The sequence below is a fragment of the Leopardus geoffroyi genome, chromosome D3 (assembly GCF_018350155.1).
Source record: "Leopardus geoffroyi isolate Oge1 chromosome D3, O.geoffroyi_Oge1_pat1.0, whole genome shotgun sequence".
Lineage (NCBI taxonomy): Eukaryota > Metazoa > Chordata > Mammalia > Carnivora > Felidae > Leopardus > Leopardus geoffroyi.
Window position 1 is genome coordinate 6,759,100 of NC_059339.1, and position 24,052 is coordinate 6,783,151.

The window sequence follows — 24,052 nt, forward strand, 5'->3', positions numbered from 1 at the left end:
GGGCAGCCCTGTAGTGGCAGCAGGCCCTGAGGTCCACCGCCGAGGGCATGTGGCCTCCGTTCCTCCAAGAACGCATAGTTTGTGGGGTAGCAAGGTGTCAAAGTGGCACAGGCGTGTAACATTTTGTACGGTAACACACCCGCTTCATGCGTGGAGAGCGTGGCGGGGGGAAGGGCAGCTGTGGCCTAGGAGGCCGTGGGCCAGGGATGGCTTTCTCAACAAGGCAGGTCTTGCTGGGGCTCAGCTCGCTGGGCAGGGTGTCCCTGGGGGGATGGGGACCCAGATGATGACACCAAGTGCAGGCACCGAGACTGGCCTGGGACCCGATGCACAGGGTTGTCCCATCTTCAGCTTGTGCACGAGACCGGATGCTGGGATAGGGAGCCGAGGTGTTCTTTGGTGAAGAAAGGTGAATTCTTGAAGGTCTTTAAGCAGGAGAGCGACCCAGTCAGTTCCCCCTTTCTTACAGTACGTGAGGCATCTTTGGTGAAAAGACAAGACTGACTCAGAAAACTCACCTAGGAGTGGTATACTGAGCCCTCCAGGCCTGATGGTTCACGTAAGGGGCTGGGATGCTGGCTCACTGAAGAAGGGGTGGCTGCCAGGACCTGTGGGACAAAGAAGGGAGACTGACTAGCTGGAGTTTTGCCTGACTTTTTTTTTTTTCTGAAAAAAAGAAAAATCTTTTTGGAGATATAATTCATGTAACATAAAACTAGCCATGTTAAGGTAACAGTTCCGTGGCATTTAAATACATGCACAATGTATTAAATTGTGGTTGTGCACCCACCACCTCTGTCTAGTTCCAGAACATTCTCATCACCCCAAAAGGAAACCCCAAAACCACCAGCAGGCAGTCCCCATCTCCCCTCCCCCAGTGCCTGGCATTCACAGGTCTGATTTCCTTCTCCACAGATTTGCCGGTTCAACATTATCATATCACTGGAATCACACATACATCAAATGCCAGGGGCTTTTTTTTTTTTAATGTTTATTTATTTTTGAGACAGACAGAGCATGAACGGGGGAGGGGCGGAGAGAGAGGGGGACACAGAATCTGAAACAGGCTCCAGGCTCTGAGCTGTCAGCAGAGTCCGATGCGGGGCTCGAACCCATGGACAGTGAGATCACGACCTGAGCTGAAGTCGGACACTCAACCAATGGAGCCACCCAGGCGCCCCGGCTTTTTTTTTTTTTAAATGTTTACTTATTTTGAGAGAGAGCACACACGAGCAGGGGAGGGACACAGAGAGAGGAGAGAGAGAAAATCCCAAGGAGGCTCCATGCTGTCAGCACAGAGCCCGACGTGGGGCTCAAACTCATGAACCGTGAGATCATAATCTGAGCCTAAATCAAGAGTCAGAAGCTCAACCAATGGAGCCACCCAGGCGTCCCTTCTGGCCTGACTTTAGTTCTGCTTTGCCCCCCCCCCCCGCCCCCCACCATCCCTAAGCTCACCCTGTACTTTGTGCTCTGTGGCCTGCAAGCCGGTCCCGTGTCCAGCCTGGCTGTGGCTCTGGTCCAAGCGGGAGGTTCAGACAGACTCTCTGAACAGATTAGTCAGCTGTAGGCTGGACCTGCTGGAGAAGCAGTTCTTCCGTCCTTGTGGGGCATTGGTTCTGTGTAGGGCTGTGAGGCTCGCATAGTAGCCCCAACAACAGAGAGCACAGACTGAGCTCCAGAAGCTGCAGGTCACGTCGGAGGCCCCGGGCAGATTCCCTCCTGGCCTCCTCTGTGCCCACCACTCGGTCTTGTAGACCCTCTAAAGTGGCTCAGTGCCCCCCACGTAAGAGGGTGAAAGCTGAACCGCTGGGCAGGTGGCTCATCGACTCACCCCCCACCTGACTACTCCCTGGAAGATCCCAGGGAGAAATGACCGAAAGCCTCTGAGCGCCCCCTGTCTGACTGTTCGGAAACACCCGGGCTCTTCGTGCCCTGCCATGCACCCTGGCCACCCTTCTCTCCGACCCCCGCTTGCCAGGTTTTTGTAGAGTTCTGCGGGGTGCCTTGTGGTGTGCTCAGCACTGAAGACGGTAATGAACCAGACATGGGCACTGCCCTTGGGCCTTGCAGTTGGGCACAGATGGTGGGAATGGGGTGAGAACAGAAGGTGAGGTGCTATGGGGGACTCTGGGCACCCGGCTTCTCCTGGAGTGGTCTAGGAGGGCTCACTGAGCGTGAGCTGGCCAGGCAAAGTCTTACAGGACACTTTGGGGCTTTGCCACGTAGACCAGGTGGGGAAGGGCTTTTTCGACAGAAGGAACAGCAAGTGTGAATCTCCGCAAACGCTTTGCTTTACGCAACAGTGAGGGATCTCCCGCCGTGCGCCAGACGCTGGGGACCGGGTAGAAGATGTGAGCACTGCCCTTGAGGGCTTCAGAGCAGGGGTGCAAGAGGGAACAGTGAAAAGGGCAGATGGAGCTGGAGAGTTGGGGTGGCCAGTGAGAGGGAGGACCTGAAAGGCCGTGGGCAGAGCCCAAGGGCCTCGGGGGATGATCTGGGATCAAGTCCTCTGACCCTGGAGGGAGCTGTCACATGTGGTCAGATACATTCTGACAGTTTGGAGGATTTGGGGGAACCCAGACTGGAAGGCCGGTTGGGCAGCTGTCCTGCCCCCGAGGAGAGCTGACGGGGCCTGAACCAAGGCCGAGGTGAATAGGGACAACAGGTGGGGCAAATAAGAGTCTCCAGTTCTGCATGGTGGCGCTTGGGGACCTGGTATGCATGCTGGCCTGGTCCTTAGCACCTGTGGGACTTTGGTTGAACTGCCTGATCTCTTCCAGCTTCCTCACTCTTGCAAAATGCCCAAAAGGAAGGAACGAGAAACTCTGGTTCCTCACCACTTGGGAGAGTGCAAGCCAGCTAATGAGGCTGGGTTAGGTTTTGCTGCCCTGACAGGACGGCCCCTGGGCTCATGGCCCAGCTGCTGCCAACTCTCGATCCCTCGAGTCTGTGCAGCCACAGGGTCGCAGCGTCCCTTCCCAACGCCTGCTCCCCACCTGGGCCCACCGCGTTGCCCAGCCCTCCTCCCCATGGGCCCACCGCGTTGCCCAGCCGTCCTCCCCCAGTTAATAACTCGGGACAAGCAGACGGCTCTGCTTCCTTTCCTTCCTGCTCTCGCATCACCTCCCGCGGCTTGTTCCTCAGCTCGGGGTGGGTGTGGGCTGGGGGGAGCCTAGGAGGCTGGCTGCGATTAGCTGGGCGCGTCTGTCTGAGCTCTCGCTGCCAGTGCCCACGGCCTCGATGGGCCCTGGGGTGCCCCGGCGTCAGCTCTGTCGGCCCGTAGCCCGTGGAGGGGGAGAGTCTCCTTCGAAACTGCTGGTCCTGCCTTCCGCCCACCGCTGACCTCACAGGGGGTCTGCTGAGGGCACTTGTTGAGCCGTTGCAGACTGGAGAGGCCACCGGTGCCCTTTCCGCTCCTAGGAGCATCCCTTCCTTTGGTCTTCCTGATGTCCCGTGAGGCAAGGATTCACAACAAACTTTCCGCCGTTGGGGTCTGATGCTTCAGAGCGCCCCGACTTACCCAAGGCCAGCAGCGGTGGCAGTCTGCACCTGCCTGGCGTCCGCTCGAGGCCAAGGGCAGTCCGCTCCGTGAGCAGTGAAGTCCCGAGAGACAGAGCCCAGCAGGGGAAGCTTTAACACGCGCGCCACTCTCTGGTCGTTGTCCTTGTTCTTAATGAAATCCTGGGGGAGCAACCAAGTGCGTGTGACCCCCTAATTGGGCTGAATGTGGAGGGAGCCAGATCTCAAGGCCTAGGTGGTGGGAGGTTACCCCACCCCTGGCCCGAGGCCAAGGAGGGCCTGGGACAAGGTCCAGTGCCCGCACAGGATTGGGAGAGGGTGGAAAGACTCTGAGCCTTTCTCTGCCGACCCAGAGGACTTGCAGGAAAAGGGGGGCAGGTCAGCTCACTTCTTTCATGATGGGAGTCTGACAGAAGGAGGAAGCAGCACGTCCTGGGCCTCCTGGCACTGGTGGGAGCTGCTGGCGTAGAGAAGCTGAATGGGCATGAGGGCACCTCCCAGGGCGAGGGGCCTACCTCCGTCTGCCCAGGAGAAGCCATCACGGTGAGCAGCTGGCACAGAGAGTTTGTCTCCCCAGCAACGCGAACATGAGCTGTCAGCCTGCACTCCTCCACCCGGGTACCCAGCACTGCCCAAGAGCCCTGACAAAGTTCCGGTGTTCGCTGTCCTTCCCAGACAAGTAAACGCAGGCCGGGGTTATGTGGCGCATACAAGTGGCTGAGCCCAGCCTGATGTTCTTTCCGCTGACGCTCCACTACGGCCCTGAGGACTCAGGACTCTTTCCGCTGACGCTCCACTACGGCCCTGACCTGAGGGGTCAGGACTCAGGGGTCAGGACTCAGGGACTCAGCCCTCAGGGACCCTCAGGGCTGACTCAAGCCTGATGGGGCTTGAAAACAGGCAGTGTTCTGGGAGCCAGAGGACCCCGGGAGCAGAGGCGGTGTAAGGGTAACACCGCAGGGAAGAGCCCCGGGGAGAGGCCAGGGCCACATGGTGGCCAGTGGGGGCATGAGCACATGACAAAAGCTGCCCCTCTTGGACTCGCTTCTCTCCATTTCTCTCGGTCCTGCTTTCATACTGCCTCCACTGACGTCTCACGAGCGTGTGTGTTCGTATCTGTCTTAAAATCATCGTATCAGTGGACCCGGACACTTTTGTAGACAGGGCTCCAGGGGAGCCCCTGGCCCTGGTTCCCCCTGCCCTGTCTGCTTCTGCACGGGAGGGAAGCAAGATCCCGGAGGCTCAGGAGTCTGGCAAGAGGGAGACCCTCCATCTAGGATCTGTCGAAGGGCTGGGTCTGGTTTTTAAGTGGGTCAGAAGATCCGGCAGCCTGGGCTACCCTCAGAGTGGTCCAGAGACATGTGAATCTGAGCAAAGGCTACTGATGTGTGATTAATTTACAAACAGGCGTGCAGAGTGGGACATTGTGTACACAGGAGCCTGCTGTTCCTGCAAAGCTGTGTCAAGATGTCACCAAGCTGGGTTTTATTTTAGTACCAAGTTATTGTACGTGTTTAGCACCAAGCCCATGTGGTGCTGTGTACGTGCTGGGCGGCCGACCTGGTGGTGTTATCACCTCCGGGAGGGGAGAAACCTTTGAGGTAGTTCCAGGCCCCACGCAGGTGGGCCCAGATTTGTTAAAAGCCTAGAGCAGCTCCCCAGACGCACAGAAAGTGTCTCACGGGTAATGTCTCCGCATGAGGAAAGGTCAGTGCACGTCCAGGACACGGGGCCTCGTGTTGCCCCACGTCTGCCCTCCACCCCGGCCAGCTGCGTCCTTCCCCCAACCAGATCACCTCCCCATGACCTGCGCGGACTCAGAAGGTAGATTGTGAGATTTCAGAATGGCTGTACAAAGAAAAACGCCTTAGCTGATTTGGAATTCTCAATCATTTTTGACCTTGGGGTAGAGTGAAACTTACCTTACTGCCCTTTTGGAGGAAAGGTTTACTTAGCAGGTGAATAACCTTGCAGAAGGTCAAAAGAGGATGCACCATCCTGCTGTTAGTCAGGACTTTCCTGGTTGAGAATAACAGAAGTCCCGTTCGAGCGAGCTCCGGCGTAAGGGGGGCCTGCTGGGAATGCGCGCATCAGCGCGGGGGTTACCGGGGCAGAGGACAGGGCAGTCGGCCTCAGCAGCCGCCAGGGTTGTGGATCCGAGGCTGCCAGGACTTGTGTTCGTGCTCAGCTCCGCTGAGGCCTGTGTGCCAGCTCCGTTGTCCCAGACTGGCTCCTGCATGGAGAGGACGGGGCTGTTGACACCTCCCTGCCTTTGCCACCAGGGGAGGGCCAGCTCCTGTTCTCTTTGACCCCAGGCTTAAATAAAGGTGCCAGCATTAAAAAATTTTTAATGTTTATTTCTATTTGAGAGAGAGAGAGAGAGAACACATGTGCATGAGCAGGGGAGGGGCAGAGAGCTGGAGACAGAATCCAAAGCAGGCTTCAGGCTCTGAGCTGTGAACTGTCAGCACAGAGCCTGAAGCGGGGCTCGAATCCATGAGCAGTGAGATCATGACCTGAGCCAAAGTCAGAAGCCCAACTGACTGAGCCACGCAGGCGCCCCAGGATGCCTGCATTTTAAGCAGAGGCAAGATCACAGTTTGCAGATTGAGGGCAACATTTCAGCCTTCTCTTCCTCCTCCAAATCCTCTGTGTGATGGAACAAATATTATTAAATATCCAGGTGGGCAAAGAGATGCCTTTAGTGTATCAGAAACCATGATGAGTCAGCAAAGGATAGAGTGAAAACAGAATGAGGCCGAGAAAGAAAACAATGGCCAAATTGTACCCAGGAGGTAGAGAGGATTCTAGGTATGTGCCAAGCCTAGATGTGTGACATGTGAGGACATGTGACATGTGAAGGGTCCTCAGGTGACCTACCCGGTTTGGTGGGTAAATGCGGACGTAGAATGAATACAACTGTCAAGTTTTCTCTCTTGTTGGGGAAGGAAAGGTGGACCTTTATTAAATCTGGGCACTCTAGAGAATCACGTGTTTAACTTTAAATATTTAGGGGCTCCTGGGTGGCTCAGTTGGTTGAGCCTCTGACTTCAGCTCAGGTCATGATCTCACAGTTCATGGGTTCGAGCCCCATGTTGGGCTCTGTGCTGACAGCTCAGAGCCTGGAGTCAGCCTCAGATTCTGTGTCTCCCTCTCTCTCTCCCCCTCCCATGCTCATGCTCTGTCTGTCTGTCTCTCTCTCAAAAGTAAATAAACATTAAGAAAATTTAAAAAAATATATATTAAAGAGTATCCCTGGGATCTGGCCCACGCTCTGTTTGTGTAAATAAAGGTTTATTGGAACACAGCCACACCCAGTTGTTAGTGTATTTTCTGTGGTTGCTTTCCTGCTATAGTGGCAGAGCTGAGTAGTTACAGCATAGACTCTCTGGCCCACAAAGCCTAAAATAATTACTGTATGGCCCTTAAATGGAAAAAGTTTGCTGACCCTGCTCTAGAAAAATGAAAACCAACACAAAAAATCTAGTGTAGTAGAAAAAAAGATATATCTAACAAAACAAAACGAATCCAATAAGGAGCAAAGAAGAAAGGAGATAAATATAATAAATAGAAAATGGCAAGAATTAGTCACTAAGCACATCAAATATCACTAAGCACACTAAGCACTAAGCACAATATCACTAAGCACACTAATATCACTAAGCACAATCACTAAGCACAATATCACTAAACACAATATCAAATATCACTAAGCACAATAATTGTGAACAGAGACAGTCTCTCAGAATAAGCTAAAAATTTTTTTTGAATGAGACTGAAAAAAGAAAGAAACCATTTAAGAAGAAAATAAAAGGATGAGGAAAGAAATCCCTAACAAACAGAGCAAAGGAAGCAAATGAGCAATTTAATATCAGATGAAAAGAGAAGTAAAATGAAAATATTTTAGGGATAGAGGAATTGCTTCAGCTGACAAAAAGAATATTCCACTGGAAGTTAAAGTGAAAAGATGTGGACTTTCTGTACTTAACAATGTAGCTTCAAATACAGTAAATAAAAACTGATGCTATTATGAGTGAAAAAATGACACATATAAAGTAACAATGTTGAGCTTTGAAAGTCTCTAAGATGTCTACATAGATGCACCCAGATGATGAAGTTGTGTAGAGCTTAATACACACACACACACACACACACACACACACACACACACACACAAATAAGTACAAGGAAAACTGGGGAACTGTGATTAAAATCTATAGATCTTATCAGTGTCAGTATCCTGCCTGTGCTATTATAGTCTTGTAAAATGTTACCATTAGGAGAAACTGGATAGTGTGCGAGCAATCTCTCTGTATTATTCCTTACGACTGCATGTGAATTGACAAGAAAAATCTTCAAGAGATACACATTAGGTACAAAAAACGGAGTAACTCTTAGGTTAGATGAGAGTCAAAGCGAAAATTTTATTATTTTTTAAAAACTGTTTATTCATTTTTGAGAGAGAGAGAGAGAGAGAGAGAGAACCCAAGCAGGAAAGGGGCAGAGAGAGAGAGAGAGGGAGACACAGAATCCGAAGCAGGCTCTAGGCTCTGAGCTGGTAGCACAGAGCCTGATGTGTGGCTTGAACCCACAAGCTGTGAGATCGTGACCTGAGCCAAGTCCGACGCTTAACCAACTGAGCCACCCAGATGCCCCCAAAGTGAAAAATTTTATTTTATTTAAAAAAAAAATTTTTTTTCAACGTTTATTTATTTATTTTTGGGACAGAGAGAGACAGAGCATGAACGGGGGAGGGGCAGAGAGAGAGGGAGACACAGAATCGGAAACAGGCTCCAGGCTCTGAGCCGTCAGCCCAGAGCCCGACGCGGGGCTCGACGCGGGGCTCGAACGCCCGGACCGCGAGATCATGACCTGGCTGAAGTCGGACGCTTAACCGACCGCGCCACCCAGGCGCCCCCCAAAGTGAAAAATTTTAAACTACAGTATTTTCAGTGAAGAGCGGTAAGGCCACTGAAAGTAAAACCCATGCAGTGAAGGCAAATTGGCAGTCAAAGGACAATCTGTAGCCCTAAATTCATTTATTAAGAGGCAAGCAAGGCTAAACATGGTTGAAGTCAGCTGTCAAGTCAAGAAGCTAGAAAAATAAACTCAGAGAAGGTAAAAAGATATCATTACACATGAAGTCAGAAAACAAAATTCATTAATAATTCTAAAAGCATGTTCTTTGGAAAGACTAACAAAAGAAACACAACTTTGGTAAGTCTGATGTAAAAAAAAAAAGCAGAAGGCACAAGCGAGAAAGAATATAACTACAGAAGGGATTTTTAAAAATATTTATGCATTTTTGGGAGAACACAAACAGGGAGGGGCAGAGAAAGCGGGACAGAGGATCTGAAGCGGGCTCTGTGCTGACAGCATGGACTGATGTGGGGCTCAAACTCACAAACTGTTAGATCATGACCTGAGCCAAAGTCAGATGCTTAACCGACTGAGCCACCCTTTTTTTCTGTTTTTTAAATTTTTTTTTCCAGAAGAGATTTTAAAAAGAAAAGACTGTTATATGCACCTTTACGCCAATTAATTAGAAAATCTAAGCGAAATGTAGGACTTTCTGAGAAAATAAAAACTACCAAAACTGGCTTCTCAAGAAAATAAATTTGCCCCGAAAACAGGAATGAAATCTCCCAAAGATTTCAAGCATCTTTCCCTTTCAAGATATAGATAATACCCGTGTTATATAGCCTATTTCAAAACATACAAAAACATGAAGGAGCCCTCATATCAAAGTCAGAGGATAACTCAGCCAAACTACAGGCCAGTCTCACTTTTGAATAGAAACCTGAATTCTTTTTGAAAAAAAAAAAAAAAACAAAACAACATTTAATTCAGCCAAACATTAAAAGAATAATATAAGAATGACCAGTAGGATTTATCCCAAGAGTGGAAGGAAGATTTAGTTACTAGAACTTTTCGTCGAATTTAGTGTATTGACTGTTTGCTTTTTTCCCCCCTAAGTAGTTGTTCAAAATGACGATGGTTCTTATCGTACAATAGACCAACCTTTGCCATTTGCTTGCTGCTGAGGGAGTCCGGGGAGAACCTTGTCACACTGTCCTTTCCTGTGTACTGTCCCTGAGGGTGTTCAACAGGTGGGGCCGCAGGAGGCCACGTCCCCTTTACTGGGGTGACAGAGGGAAGGCAGTGTGCTGCAGTGAATAGAGTGAAAAGTGTAACGCCAGGCGACACTGAGAAGAAACTGTAGAAATTATAAGGTCCAGGCTGCTGAGAGAGGTTACACCCTGACGGAGAGTGTGCTTTGAATTGTACCCTCTTCCCCACCCCCCACCTGCATATGTGACCTTATTTGGAAATAGGGTCTTTGCAGATGTAATCAGGTTAAGGTTCTACTGGAGTTGAGTGGGTCCTAAGTCCACTGACTGGTGTCCTTATAAGAAGGATTTACAAGGTCTTGTAACAGGACCTTATAAGAAGGTCCCTGTGAAGACACAGGGACCCAGAGACACAAAGAGAATGGCCCGTGACAGCAGATGCAGCAGGGAGCCGAAAAATGCCCAGGATCCAGGATTGCCAGCAACTCCCAGAAGCTAAGAGGGAACCGACCTTACGGACACCTTAATTTCAGACTTCTGGCCTCCAGAACCATCAGCGAATAAATGTATTATTTAAAGCCACCCAGTTCGTGGTCCTTTGTGACAGCAGCCCCAGCAAATAAATATACTTGTTATCTGTTCTGGAGGATGACAAGGGTGAGCTCAAACCCCCCCCCCCCCCGCCCCAACCCAATCTTCAGACCAACTGCTAGCTGGGAGTTGAGGGTGGTCTCAGACAGGCAGTAACCCAGGCGTTTGCTGAAGCAAATGTAAATCTTCTCAGAAAGCACAGACCCTCGTCTTGAGTCTCAAAGGCTTTTCTCCGCGTAACTTCCACAGAAAATGAGCAGTTCGTCCTCAAAAATAACGAAGCATCAGAAGAGAGAAGACACCATGAGCCAGAGCCAGAGCCAGCATGAACCATTCACAGCAGAAACAGACCCTCGGGACCTCAGCTACAGCAATATTTAGGCAGAGAAGAGAAAATAACTGTGTTCAATGCGTTTGAATAAATAGAAGGCAGGGTTGGAAAACCATGCAGGGAATAAGAAGCTGTAAAAAATGATGAAGCAGATCTGAAAAAGAACCAAATAGAACTTCAGTAGGAGAGTAGGCATAGCTGAAGCAGGAGTTAGTGACTGGAGGCCACATGTGAAGAAATCATCCAGAAAACAGCAAAGGGAAGGGAAGGAAGCCATAGAAAAGATAAGACACATGGAGAAGGGAAACACCTGACTTTCATCTGATTAGAATTCCACAAAGAGTAGAGAAAAATAAGCTCGAGTCATGTTCGGAGAGAGAATTGCTAAGAATTTTCCAGAACTGGTGAAAGATAAGAGTGGTTTGGAGAGAGAGGAGGGTGCTGGAGAAGCGAGATTCAGCTCATAAAAGATAGCTAATTCTTCCGTCAGGTCCTAGGCTTGGGGCGAGATTCCAGCCTGGCCCCCAGAATGACTCAAGAGATACCAAAGTCTTCACCCTGATTCCTCTTCGATTTTGGTCAGTTCTTCTGACCCAAAGGGTGGTTCCTGAGAATTGAAGGATCCTCATGCTAGGACAAGGTTTCAGTGAGGAGTGGACCTTGAGACTGTTGAAAACATTGCCCCAGATCAAGCAGGGCCCTTTCCCTGCACTGCCCAACTCAGGGGACTGCCAATCTTATAGTCCACAAGAATGTCATCTCTTGGAGTTGGGCAGTGCACAGCCTGTGCAGCTGAACTGGGCAACCCAACTACCTCTGATGCCGCCTTTTCCCAAGTTATGTGCCCATGGGGTTTTCCAAGTTTAACCAGAGGGTTTTTTTTTCCTTTGTGTTTTCTTTCCTCCCTCCCTCCCACGATGGGGTGGCATCCATCATCGGCAGGAGGATTTTATGGGGCGATGAAGGGAAACTAATAGCACTGCAAAGAAGAGCTGGGAAAATTTCCAGGCATACAGTGTTCTCCGGCAGCCCTGGGACGCCTGGCTGTAAAGGCCATGCTTCTCAGTGAGATAGAGCAAGGCCTGGGCAGAGTTGTACAGACACATGGATTTTCATGTGCATACACACACAGCTCCCCCTCGGGACACTGGCTGCTCCTTTTGGCTCAGGGTGGAACCAGGCCTGCTTGCTCCCTACTGAGTGAGCACTTGCACCCAATTGTCGGTGGCCTGAGGTGCTTGGACCCTTGCTTACCCAAGGGCACAGTAGGTCAAGCCTGGATCACAGGCCAGGAAATATGGATTCTGTTCCATCCTGCTCTTGACTCGCTGTGTGGCCCCGTCAAGTGACTCAGCCCCTCACGGCTTTCCTCTTCCCACCTTTCTCTGGCTACTTCCAAACAATGACTTCCTAACGAGAATGTGGCGGCCTGGTGTGATAAATTGTAATGCACTGAGCATATCTGAGAGCAGGTGGCAGCCACTGTAAGATATTTGGGCCCCTGGGTGTTGCTGGATCTCTGGATCTCACTCAAGGCCACGCTTGTCTTTCCCAAAACACCCCCGTAGGAAAGGGGTTGAGATGGCCCCGGATGCCCCCTGTGCCCTCCATGGATAACAGCATCCAGCCCTGTGTGTGTCTGAGGTTTATGCCCCTGCATACTCTCGGGGGAACAGGGTCGGGGGGGGGGGAGGGGGGAGGAAGGGGGGAGGCAAGTCTGGCTCCGTGAACAGTCTGAGTCACAGACGCTATCAAGAAACTGGGTTTGTTATTCCAGGGACAGCAAGGCGCTATTCTTGGAGAATCTTTGAGTTGCTCTGAGGAACAGCTAACAGAGCAGTTTGTAATTAGCACTTTGGCTGCTTAGTGGCATTATCTGCCTGAACATTCACCAAGCAAACCTTCTTGAGTACCTACTAAGTGCCAGGCCCCTGCTCCCCAGCACCTGCAGGGAATGAAAAGGCAAATAGGGCAGATTTGCTGTAATTTCTTCCGGCTGGGAATGAGGCAGGCGAGGCCCCCAGCGTGGGGTTGCCTGTGCTGTGTACACGTAAATCAGATCGCTCGAGAGCGTGGTAAGCAGTGGGGTCCTCCCCGGAGGGGCACGGCATCTGGTGTTGAGCCAGTATCACGGCAAGGAGCCAGCTGTGCCGAGTCTCAGGTACCGGCTTCAACAGACACAGCAGAGGCTGGAGTTAGGAACTCACCTGGGTTATTCCAATAGAAGGAAGCATGCCGGGTGGCTAGAGCAGGGTGAGGCAGGCAGGCCCGGGCCGGGGGTCCGCATCTTCCTTCCTTTTTAAGGGTGAGTAATATCCCCCAGCAGATCTTTGATAACTCAGGCAATGTCCGTCTTTTCATGTGGCCTAGAGGCTCCCAGCGGGCTCTGTTGTGGTCCCCCGAAACCTTAGCACTTGGTACAGATCCTGACATCTGGCTCAGTAAATACCTCTGGATACGTGAAGTTCAGAGGGAAGCCAGCATACGATTTCTTGGGGCGCCTGGGTGGCTCAGTTGGTTAGGCATCTGACTTCGGCTCAGGTCGTGATCTCATGGTTCATGAAATGTGAGCCCCGCGTCAGGCTCTGTGCTGACAGCTCAGAGCCTGGAGCCTGCTTGTTTTCTCTGTGTGTCCCTCTCTCTGCCCCTCTCCCACTCGCGCTCTGTCTCTGTGTCTCAAAAATGAATAAAAATGTTTTAAAAATTAGGGGCGCCTGGGTGGCGCAGTCGGTTGGGCGTCCGACTTCAGCCAGGTCACGATCTCGCGGTCCGTGAGTTCGAGCCCCGCATCGGGCTCTGGGCTGATGGCTCAGAGCCTGGAGCCTGCTTCCGATTCTGTGTCTCCCTCTCTCTCTGCCCCTTCCCCGTTCATGCTCTGTCTCTCTCTGTCTCAAAAATGAATAAAACATTAAAAAAAAATTTTTTTTTAATTAAAATAAAAGACTTCTTGCTGAGGGGGGAGGTTGGAGGGGCTTATTGAGACTTGGATTTAAGGAACTTATCTGCCAGGTTATAAAGTTGAGATTTTATCCTCAATAAATCATCCAAATTACCCTCCGTCAGCAATGCAGTTAAGATTTGGGCTGGAACCAAGGAGTCTGTATTCTGAAAGAAATACCAACCTTTATTTCCAGGATCGGTCAGAAACATTAAATTAAAACCAAGTAATCACTCTCAGATGGAGTTTATGTGGGTTTTCCCTCGGCTGCAAGGTTTGCATTTACTACAAAGTAATCCAAAGGAGAAAATAAAAGCAGCTCTCTAAATCATGCATCTTTGTAAACAAGTGTTAAAGCTATCCTGTTGGCTTACGTTATATCTGGATTCTGATGCAGCCACCATAAATCCATCAATAAATGTCTCAGGCCTTGGACACACCACCTTAAGTTCTTGGTTCCTTCCAAAAATGGGGCACACTTGTCTTTTCCACCTTGGAGGATCGATCTGAAAAAGCAAGAGTATAAAGTGAAAGGCTTTTATAAACCATAAAGCGCTATTAATAATGCTAAGGGTATATATTTATATAAATTGGTGCAAATGTGATTACGATTGTTCAGTTCTTGAGCCGTTTCTCTTGGCTGCACAGAAAGATAAACTTGACTCCGGTGCTTACTGAGTGATGGGCGGGGGACAAGGGACTTCAGAGACATGGAGCCATAGTTTCTGCAGCTATGAAAACGGATGTCATAGCCATGAAGCAGGATGTTATTCTGCCATAAAAAGGAAGGGGGTACGGATCCAGGCCGCGCAGATGAACCTCAAAGACATGATGCTAAGTTAGAGAAGCCAGACAGAAAAGGCCACACATGGTGCGAATCCATTTATGTGAAATGTCCGGGGTGTGCAAACCCATAGGGACAGAACGCGGATGAATGAGTGCCAGCGAGTTGGTGGGGGTGAGGGTGGGGGTGGGGACAGAGAGTGAGCGCTCACGGGTACTGGGTTTCCTTTTGGGGTGAGGAAATGTTCTGGAATTCGGTAGTGGTGATGGTTGCGCAGCTCTGTAAATATACTAAAAACTACTGAAGTGCACACTTTAAAAGGATGAATTGTATGGCATGTGAATTGCATCTCAATTAAACAAATAGATAACTGGGGGTCATGTATTTAACACAAGGCAGTTGTGAGGATTAAGTAACTCTGACTATGTAAAGCGGACGAAGGGGTTTATGCGCCAAGGGACCGAGAAGAAAGTGTGGTTTTGCGTGTGTTGGGAGGTGGGATAAGATGAGACCCTGGTGGGGCCTCCAGGAGAGTCCGTGTTGGACAGACTGGACATTTCCTCCTCCAACCTCCTCACCGGGGGCGGGGGGGGGGTGGGGGAGGAGGGAGGCGGCTAAGGCTCTGACCTCTCAGTTTCTCTGGAATCTGTACCTTCAAAGAGCACTCCACCTGGTTCCTGGGCCCCAGCAACTTTGGGAACCACGGTGTCAGGCACTATGGGGAGCTGTGGGCAGTTTCTCAGAGCTAATGGCTTTAATACTCCACTGGACCCGCCCCCCACTGGGCTGTAGCGTCTGCAGAAAGAGCCTTGGGTATCAAGCCATGAGAGCTTGCCCTAAAGCGGGCAGGACTAGGGACCCCGGCTCCTAAACCCCACCACGGAGTCTGTGCCCCTCTAGATCGGAGGTCAGCCCCACGGGGCCACTTGCCGAGGCTGCACGATCCCGGCTGTGTATTTTTGGAACAAAAACCGAAGCATAATCTATAGCTTATGGCCAATCAGCTTGGAGCCAGCTGGAGTCTCGCATCCGCTGGGCTCCGAGCAGAGGTTTGTCGGTGGGTGTGTGGGTCTGTCCAAGGGCTGGGCTACCTGCCTGCCACCTGCACGTGCTCCATCAGTGGGTGTTAAATACAGGAAGTAATGGACGTGGAGACGTGATGGAGCACCGAGAATCGGCTTAGCAGCGCCGGGGTCGCTGGCGGCCCCGACCGGTGCCTTTGCAACGGACTAGTGGGTTGAAAGAGATTAGGAACATGGAAACTGCAAGCGTAGCTAAGTCTTAGGAGGAGTTTTGCTCTAAAGGGGGAGCAGAGAGATGGGGTGGGGTTAAGAGAGCCGTGGGGGTTTTGTTTGCGTTTTGTAAACACGGGGGCCGACCCTTGCATGTGTGCGTGCTGGCGGCGGGGGAGACTCCCGTAGGAAGGCACAGGCCGACGGCAGGTCAGCTCCCCGTGGGAGCCCCTGTCACGGGGCAGCGGGTGCGGGTGGGGGGACTTGACCCAAGGTGGGAACTTGAGGAAAGAAAGAAGAGGATTGGAGAGAGGTACACAATGGTGGCGGGAGCTGGATCGCTGTAGCAGGCTTGCTGGGTGCTGGGCCCACCCGGGGTGTCCATTCGTAACCCGGAGCCCAGGCTGGCCTGAGAAGTGGGCACTCGGCACCGTCTGCTGCGATGGTCACTGACGCTTACTTAGGTTATCGCTGTCACACTGCCGTTGTAACAAGGGGCCATCACCCGTCTGGGGGGAGATCCCAGCTCTGCCTCTCAGCATACTCGGGTGCCCCGAAGCTGCTTCTTCGGGGGGCGGGGGGGGGGGCAGGAGTTGATGAGCAAAGGTGCTTTGGGCCGAGCTCTGTGCCAGATACCGGCATAACCAGAGCCCCACTCGCCTAGAGGTGCCCCCCACTTTCAGACACCTGAGGGGTGCCCCTTCTTCTGCCTCAGTAGCTGGGGGGCATTCTTACCCCAGAGCGGTGCTCATCTCCAAGGCCAACACGCTCTTGGGAGGCCCAGACGCAGGACCTTCGGTGAGCAGACACGTGCACTGCTGACATGGAATGATCTGGATGTTGCCGCTGAAGTGCAGCGCCCGGGAAAGGCGACCACCGGGCGGAAGGCCCCTGAGCACGCCCCAGCCGATGGCTGTGTGAGCCACCGCCTGCCGCCAGGCTGGTAGGCGAGGTCCCTCTGGATTTGTGTTTCCCTCGTCACATGTCCTTCGTAAGGCCTCGTCCAGTGGCCTTCTTAAAACAGCTCAGGCTTGTTGGAGCTGTGCTGAGTGCTCACTGTGGGGAGCACCCCCTGGAGGCCCGCGTGGTGACGGTCAGAGCAGCAGTGGCCGGCAGGATCCCCCAAGGGCGAGGAGTACAGAGCAGGAGGTGAGTGCTGGCTCGAGCCCCTCATGTTGGCCCAGAGGATCTGGCTCTCAGTTTTCAGTTCCCCACGTGCAAATCTCCTCTCCCCTTTCCCCCACTAGTGACGTTGGAATTTGCGGGCTCGTCAAGGGAGTAGGAGTCAGGAAATCGGGGCACTGATACCCCTTGGCTTGCAGTCCTTGGCAGGGCACCCACCCTCTCTGGGTCTGCCTTGCTTTCTGCACCGCAGCCGTGAAAAACCCTCCCGCTGAACCCCCTGGCTGCCATTCGGGTTGAGGTGCTACAGGTGAAAAGCTACACAGCCCTCAAGCATTTCCTAAGGGTCCCGCTCCTACCACCCCAAGCTCCTAGCCCCGCAGAGCAGCACCTGCCCTGCAGTGCCCCCAGCGGCCACTGTCCCTTGGGGTCTGATGGCCAAGCCCTGCAGTGGCTTGGCAGAGGTCCCCAGCTTGGCCCTCCGGGTGCACGGTGACGGGATTTATGGCCTTCCCTGGGATGTCAGTAACTGCAGGGGTGCCCAAGGCTTTGGGGCTCCATGGGTCCTGGTTCCATTGCTCAGGCCAGAGCAGGGGGTGAGGCTGTGTCCTCTGGCTCTTCCCACCTGTGAAATCCAGGTCTCACTCTCATTTATAAGGTGACCGTTGACCTGGGGTGTGGTGGAGGGTGGGGGGAACATCCTTTACCTTTTCCTCCAGAGAAATCTTGGTGGAAGTCCAACATCTAACAGCTAAAGACGGAACACCCTTGGGGGCAGGGATTGGACCCCCCTCCCCCAGCTCCTTCCAGCCCAGACTTTCCTGGGGGATGTGCCTACTACCCCCAGGGACAGAGAGGCAGCCCATGGGTGCTAACTTCATGCACATGCTCCCCCACCCCACCCCTGGCCTGGCAGGCACGTCCCTGGGGCACAAGGGGGTTGTCCCCTATTCATCTGGAGCCTGCCTTCCCTAGATGTGGATGGTGGGGGAGAGCTGCCCACGTGGGGGCAGGTGAAGTTCTCTTACCTGCTTCTGCCCCTGATTAGGGGCCAGCAGACTTGGGAAGCCGAGAGCAGAGGAAAGGGGGCTTTCCTGGAGGATGTGGGGGAGAGACCCAGGGTGCTCCGAGGCTGCCAGCTGTCCTCCAGCGGTCACACATGTCTAGGCAGGCTCCGATGGCCTGGCTCAGAGTTGCTCCCAGACCTAATGGCCAGAATGCAGCTGAATTGCGTTTGGACAGATCCCATCCCCCTTGTCTCCGCACAGCCTCGCTCCTCAATTCCATCTGTGACGTCAAACCCCAGCTAATCGTGGAAAAACAGATTAAGTTCCATAAACTCAATTTTCTCGCTTCCCTCCCGGCCACAGCCTTTGCTCAGAGTGGTCTTCCCTACCTGCTGTGTCGCCTGCCCTCTTGAGCCCAGCCCCGGCAACCCGCCAGGCTTCACCAAAGTCCCTTCAGCCTGGCCACCCCAGCCCCTTCCCCACCATGCCCGGGGTAGGGGGGTCACTGAAGACCTTTGAGCTTCCAGCCTGGGAGGCCCTGAGATGTGTCCTGCCCTTGACCCCTCAGGCAAAACCAGGTGTTTTGGTCATCTTCATCCTCCTTTTTTTTTTGTCTTCCTCATATGGGTTCAGATGGGACAGGCTGCCTGAGGAGGAGGGGGTGACAGCCCTTCCCCCTGTCTGCCTGTGCCAGAACCCTGGCCTGGAGCTCTCTGGACCTTGTGCCTTGTCCAGGGCTGGGCTCTCTCCTCGTTGCCTCCCTGCTTACCATGCCTGCTGGTGCCCTGTCCGTCTCCTCCCTGGTTAACATGGGTCCTGGGATCATGAATATGGGGGTTCTGGAAAGCCAAGGCTTTTCTACAGATCAGGGGCCAAGTGCCACGCATGAGGCCCATTGGAAGGCCCGTCCCTGTCTTCCCTGGAGAGGGCCTGGGGGGATGTGCGTATGGGTGCATTGGGGGCACAGCGGTCACTCAGACTCCTCACCTGGCTTCCCTCGAAGAAGGGCGTCTGGAGCCGTTTTCCTTTCTTCCGCCTCACTGTGCCAGGCACTGAAGGCTGCCCTGTGGAAAGGAGTAAAATATAACCCTGTCTAACCCGTCACGACTCCAGCGGGGACGGAGATGAAATGGGTGTCTCGCGAGCAGCCCGAGTGGGTGTGATGAGATTGAGGGTTCGGCTGCTGGTTGAAGGGGGCTCAGGGCACAGGCAGGCACACAAGTCACACTGCCTTCTCTCGTTGGCCTGGGCTCCAGCTGCACCCTCTTGCTCCAGGCTCAACCAGGATGAAGGCACGGGGACCCTGTGTCATGCCTGGCAGGTTCACATTCCGTCTGTGAAGCAGACCCGGCCTGCCAAGGGGTCATTTGTCCCTCAGATGTCTGTGCCTGGGTGCTGGGCTGTCTTTCCCTGATGGTGGTAGGCTTAGTGTCTGTGCCTGAGGTCAGCAGCACAGCCAGAAAGCTGCCCAGGCCCAGGGCCCAGCCTGCCTGACCCTGCCGAGCACGTTAACACCACCTAATGGCTAGCTGAGTACCGGGTGGAACTGGGCTAAGCATTTTATGTGCATCGTGTCATTTAAGCCAGAAGACAGCCCAACAGGGCAGGTGCTGTTCTCACCTGCTATTTTGCTGTTTTGTGGAAGATGAAATGAAAGATCAAAGAGTTTAAGCAGTTTGCCCACAGTCAGAGCTGGGAGGTGGTGGAAAGTCCGGCTGACTCAAAGTCCGCGGTTTTAACAACTGCATCGACTGTCCTTCCCTGGTTAGTACTCAAAATGCTACTCAAAGTCTGCTGCTGCGCCTTGTAAAACATCAAGTAACAAAGAAAAGTACAAGTAAAAGTTGTCCCAAATTCCATCGATCTGAGATAACCCTCACCAGCATCCAGTGAGCATTATTTCAGACTCTTTATACAAACACACACATACAGAGTAGTAAGAACTTAAAAAAAAAAATGGATCTTAGTCTGCATGAAGTTTTGTGTTTTGTTTTTTTTTTTTTTAGTATTTATTTATTTTGAGAAGAAGAGAGCGTGAGCATGGGAGGGGCAGAGAGAGAGAGAGAGGGAAGGAGAGAGAGAATCCCAAACAGGCTCCATACTGTCAGTGCAGAGCCTGATGCGGGGCTCGATCCCATGAACTGTGAGATCATGACCTGAGCTGAAACCAAGAGTCAGACACTTAACTGACTGAGCCACCCAGGTGCCCCTGCGTGCAGTTTTAAAATAAAAAGTCAAGTTTAATTTTCTTAAATTTAACTGAAGACACATCCATTTGTATGTCTTTGAAATGAAATGGAAAGAAATTGCTAAACTTCAGAAACACATTTCTTAACTCACTGAGCCACCCAGGTGCCCCAAATGTTTGTTTATTTTTGAGAAACACATTTCTTAATCTTAAGTGATAATAAGTAGTTCCTAAAAGTTCCTTAAAGTTAATGGGGAAAAGAGAAAAACTTTTTTTAAGAGAAGAACTTTTTAAACAGCTTTATTGAGATACAATTCATATACCATACAATTCATTGATTTAAAGTGTGTGATTCAGTGGGGTTTTTTATACTACACTCTTATTTTTTTTTAATTGTAGTCATTATATAACACAAAGTTTTCCCTTTCAAACATGTTAAGTGTCCAGTCCTGTGGCATTAGTACATTTATAGTATTGTGCAACCATCTCCTCTCCTATTTCCAAAATGTTCTCATTCCCCACATAGAAATCCTATAACCAGTACACAATGCCTCCCCAGTTTTCCCCCTCCCCAGCCTCTGGTAAACTTTAATTAGCTTTCTGAGAGAAAACTTTTGTTTAATTATTTTATTTCATTTTTTAAAATTTACATCCAAATTAGCATAGAGTGCAACAATGATTTCAGGAGTAGATTCCTTAGTGCCCCTTACCCATTTGGCCGTCCCCCCTCCCACACCCCCTCCAGTAACCCTCTGTTCTCCATATTTAAGAGTCTCTTCTGTTTTGTCCCCCTCCCTGTTTTTATATTATTTTTGCTTCCCGTCCCTTGTGTTCATCTGTTCTGTGTCTTAAAGTCCTCATATGAGTGAAGTCATATGATATTTGTCTTTCTCTGACTAATTTCGCTTAGCATAATACCCTCTAGTTCCATCCACGTAGTTGCAAATGGCAAGATTTCATTCTTTTTGATTGCTGAGTAATACTCCATTGTGGGGGGGGTGTATGTATGTATGTATGTGTATACATATATATATATATATATATATATATATATATGTATATATGTGTGTGTATATACACACACACACACACACACACACACACACATACACACACACACACACACACACCACATCTTCTTTACCCATTCATCCATCGATGGACATTTTGGCTCTTTCCATACTTTGGTTATTGCTGATAGTGCTGCTGTAAACATTAGGGTTCATGTGCCCCTTCGAAACAGCATACCTGTATCCCTTGGATAAATACCTAATAGTGTCATTGCTGGGTCGTAGGGTAGTTCTATTTTTAAAGTTTTGAGGAACCTCCAGACTGTTTTCCAGAGTGGCTGCACCAGCTTGCCTTCCCACCAGCAGTGCAAAAGAGATCCTCTTTCTCCACATCCTCACCAACATCTGTTGTTGCCTGAGTTGTTCATTTTAGCCATTCTGACAGGTGTGAGGTGGTATCTCATTGTGGTTTTGATTTGTATTTCCCTGATGATGACGGATGTCGAGCATTTTTTCATGTGTCTGTTAGCCATCTGGATGTCTTCTTTGAAGAAGTGTCTGTTCATGTCTTTTGCCCATTTCTTCACTGGATGATTTGTTTTTTGGGTGTGGAGTTTGTTAAGTTCTTTATAGATTTTGGATACTAACCCTTTATCTGATATGTCATTTGCAAATATCTTCTCCCATTCTGTCGGTTGCCTTTTAGTTTTGCTGATTGTTTCCTTCACTGTGCAGAAGCTTTTTATTTTGATGAGGTCCCAGTAGTTCATTTTTGCTTTTGTTTCCCTTGCCTCTGGAGAGGTGTTGAGTAAGAAGTTGCTGTGGCCAAGATCAAAGAGGTTTTTGCCTGCTTTCTCCTCAAGGATCTTGATGACTTCCTGTCTTACATTGAGGCCTTTCATCCATTTTGAGTTTATTTTTCTGTATGGTGTAAGAAAGCGGTCCAGGTTCATTCTTCTGCATGTTGCTGTCCAGTTTTCCCAGCACCACTTGCTGAAGAGACTGTGTTGATTCCATTGGATATTCTTTCCTGCTTTGTCAAAGATTAATTGGCCATATGTTTGTGGGTCCACTTCTGGGTTCTGCATTCTGTCCCATTGATCTGAGTGTCTGTTTTGGGCCCAGTACCATACTGTCTTGATTATTACAGCTTTGTAATATAGCTTGAAGTCCATGAGAGAAAACTTTTAATAGGTTAGAATCATTTTTTTTTTAACATTTATTTATTTTTGAGAGACAGAGCAGGAGCAGGGGAGGGGCAGAGAGAGAGAGGGAGACACAGAATCTGAAGAAGGCTCCAGGCTCTGAGCTGTCAGCACAGAGCCCGATGCGGGGCTTGAACTCACGAACCGTGGGATCATGACCTGAGCCGAAGTCAGATGCTTAACCAAGTGAGCCACCCAGGTGCCCCTAGAATCATTTTTTTAAATCAATACACTGTATTTTTAAAAGCAGTTCTAGGTTCACAGCAAAACTGAGAGGATAGTACAGAGAACTCCCATATACTCCCCTGCCCCCACATGCACAGCCACCCCCACTATCAACATCCTCCACCAGAGTGGCACATTTGTCACAATTGATAAACCTATATCAGGACATCGTTATCACCCAAAGTCCGTGGTTTGCATTGTGTTGTATATTCTCTGAGTTTTGACGAATGTATAATGATATGTATCCACCTTTATAGTATCATACAGAATAGTTCCACTGCCCTAAAAACCCCTGTGCTCTGACTCTTCATCCCCTATTAAGTTTTAAATCTATATAATGAATCAACTTTCATGCCATCCACCTCTGTGTTTCCACTTTCAATTTTTGTTATTATTTGTGTACATTGTCAAGGTTTTTATATTCTATTCAAAAACAATAATTGCTCCAATTTCAAAAATATTAATTCAGTATTCACCAGGATTCTTTCATTGATGAACTTATTTTGGTTGGCTGGATTTCAGCATGAAGTAATTTTTAAGACCTTATGGATGCCTAAGCCTCTAAATTTATGTTACAGAATGTCCATTAACTTTATACTCAAAGGACAATTTTGTTGGGTATAAAATTCTGGTTCATAATTTCTTTCTCTCACAACTCTGTAGATATTGCTCCACTGTTTTCTGAAATTGGGTTGCTATGGAGGATTCTAATTCTCAATTCACCTTTCTGCCCCCCTAGTTATATGGTTCTTTCTTTATCCTTTAAGATCAGGACCTTTTTAAAGATGCCTTGGTGTTAATTACACCATCGAGTTTTCCTGGGCCAGTGAATGGCAGTTAATTTGTAGAGCCAAGTTTTGTTTTTGTTTTTGTTTTGTTTTTCAGGGGATTTTCCATTATATATTTGAATACTTTTCCTCCTGTTCTATTATTCTGTTTTCTTCACCAATGTATATGTTGGGTTTTCTTTTGCCTCCTATATCTGTCATTTTTGTCTTATTAGTCTTCTCCATTTAATTTTGTGTGATTTCTTGCAACCCACTCACCACAACTCTCTAGTTGTTTATGCTCTGCTTCATCATTTATTCATTGCTTATTATATGGGTTTTTTTTAAAAATATGTGATGTATTTATTTTTTTTCTCATTTTCCCCTGAGCTCCACTAACTCACTTTTCAGCTTTCATCTCTTTCTGTTATCAAATAATTTCTTTTTTAAAAAAAATTTTTTCATTTATTTTTAAAATTTTTAAAATTCTTTTAAATTTTTTAAACTTTTTTTTAATGTTTATTTATTTGTTTTTGAGAGAGAGATAGAGTGTGCAGGGGAGGGACAGAGAAAGAGGGAGACAGAATCCCAAGCAGACTCCATGCTGTCAGCACAGAGCCCGATGTGGGGCTCGAACCCATGAACCATGAGATCATGACCTGAGCTGAAATGAAGAGTTGGATGCTTAATCAACTGAGCCACCCAGGTGCCCCTCAAATCATTTTTTTTAAATTTCTGTATGTATTTTTTTCCACTCATCTGACCCTGTCAGTTCTTTTTATTTTTTTATTTAAAAATTTTAAGTTTCTTTATTTTGAGAAAGGTAAGGGAAGACAGGGAGGGAGAGAGAATCCTAAGCAGGAATATGGGGGTTGAACTCATGAAACATGAGATCATGACCTGAGCCAGATGCTTAACCAACTGAGCCACCAAGTGCCTCTGCCCCTACCAGTTCTTAAGAGGTTATATCTGTAGTTTCTCTGGGTCTGTGAACTGATTTTCTGATGTCTTTCTGTATTTCTCTGGACGATTCCTCATGCTGTGTGTTCTTCTTCATTT

General features: G+C 49.7%; 1 protein-coding gene and 1 long non-coding RNA gene across 16 annotated transcripts in view; one reads left to right on the top strand and one right to left on the bottom strand.

Moving 5' to 3' along the window:
• PITPNM2 (phosphatidylinositol transfer protein membrane associated 2) overlaps positions 1–24,052 on the top strand; it is a 145,321-nt gene that overhangs the window by 80,692 nt on the left and 40,577 nt on the right. The gene's annotated exons all lie outside the window — the stretch shown is intronic.
• LOC123587838 lies at positions 13,622–17,714 on the bottom strand. The gene is made up of 2 exons (XR_006707555.1): positions 17,620–17,714; positions 13,622–13,959 (listed from the first exon to the last, which is right to left on the bottom strand). It is a non-coding gene; the product is annotated as an uncharacterized LOC123587838 (long non-coding RNA).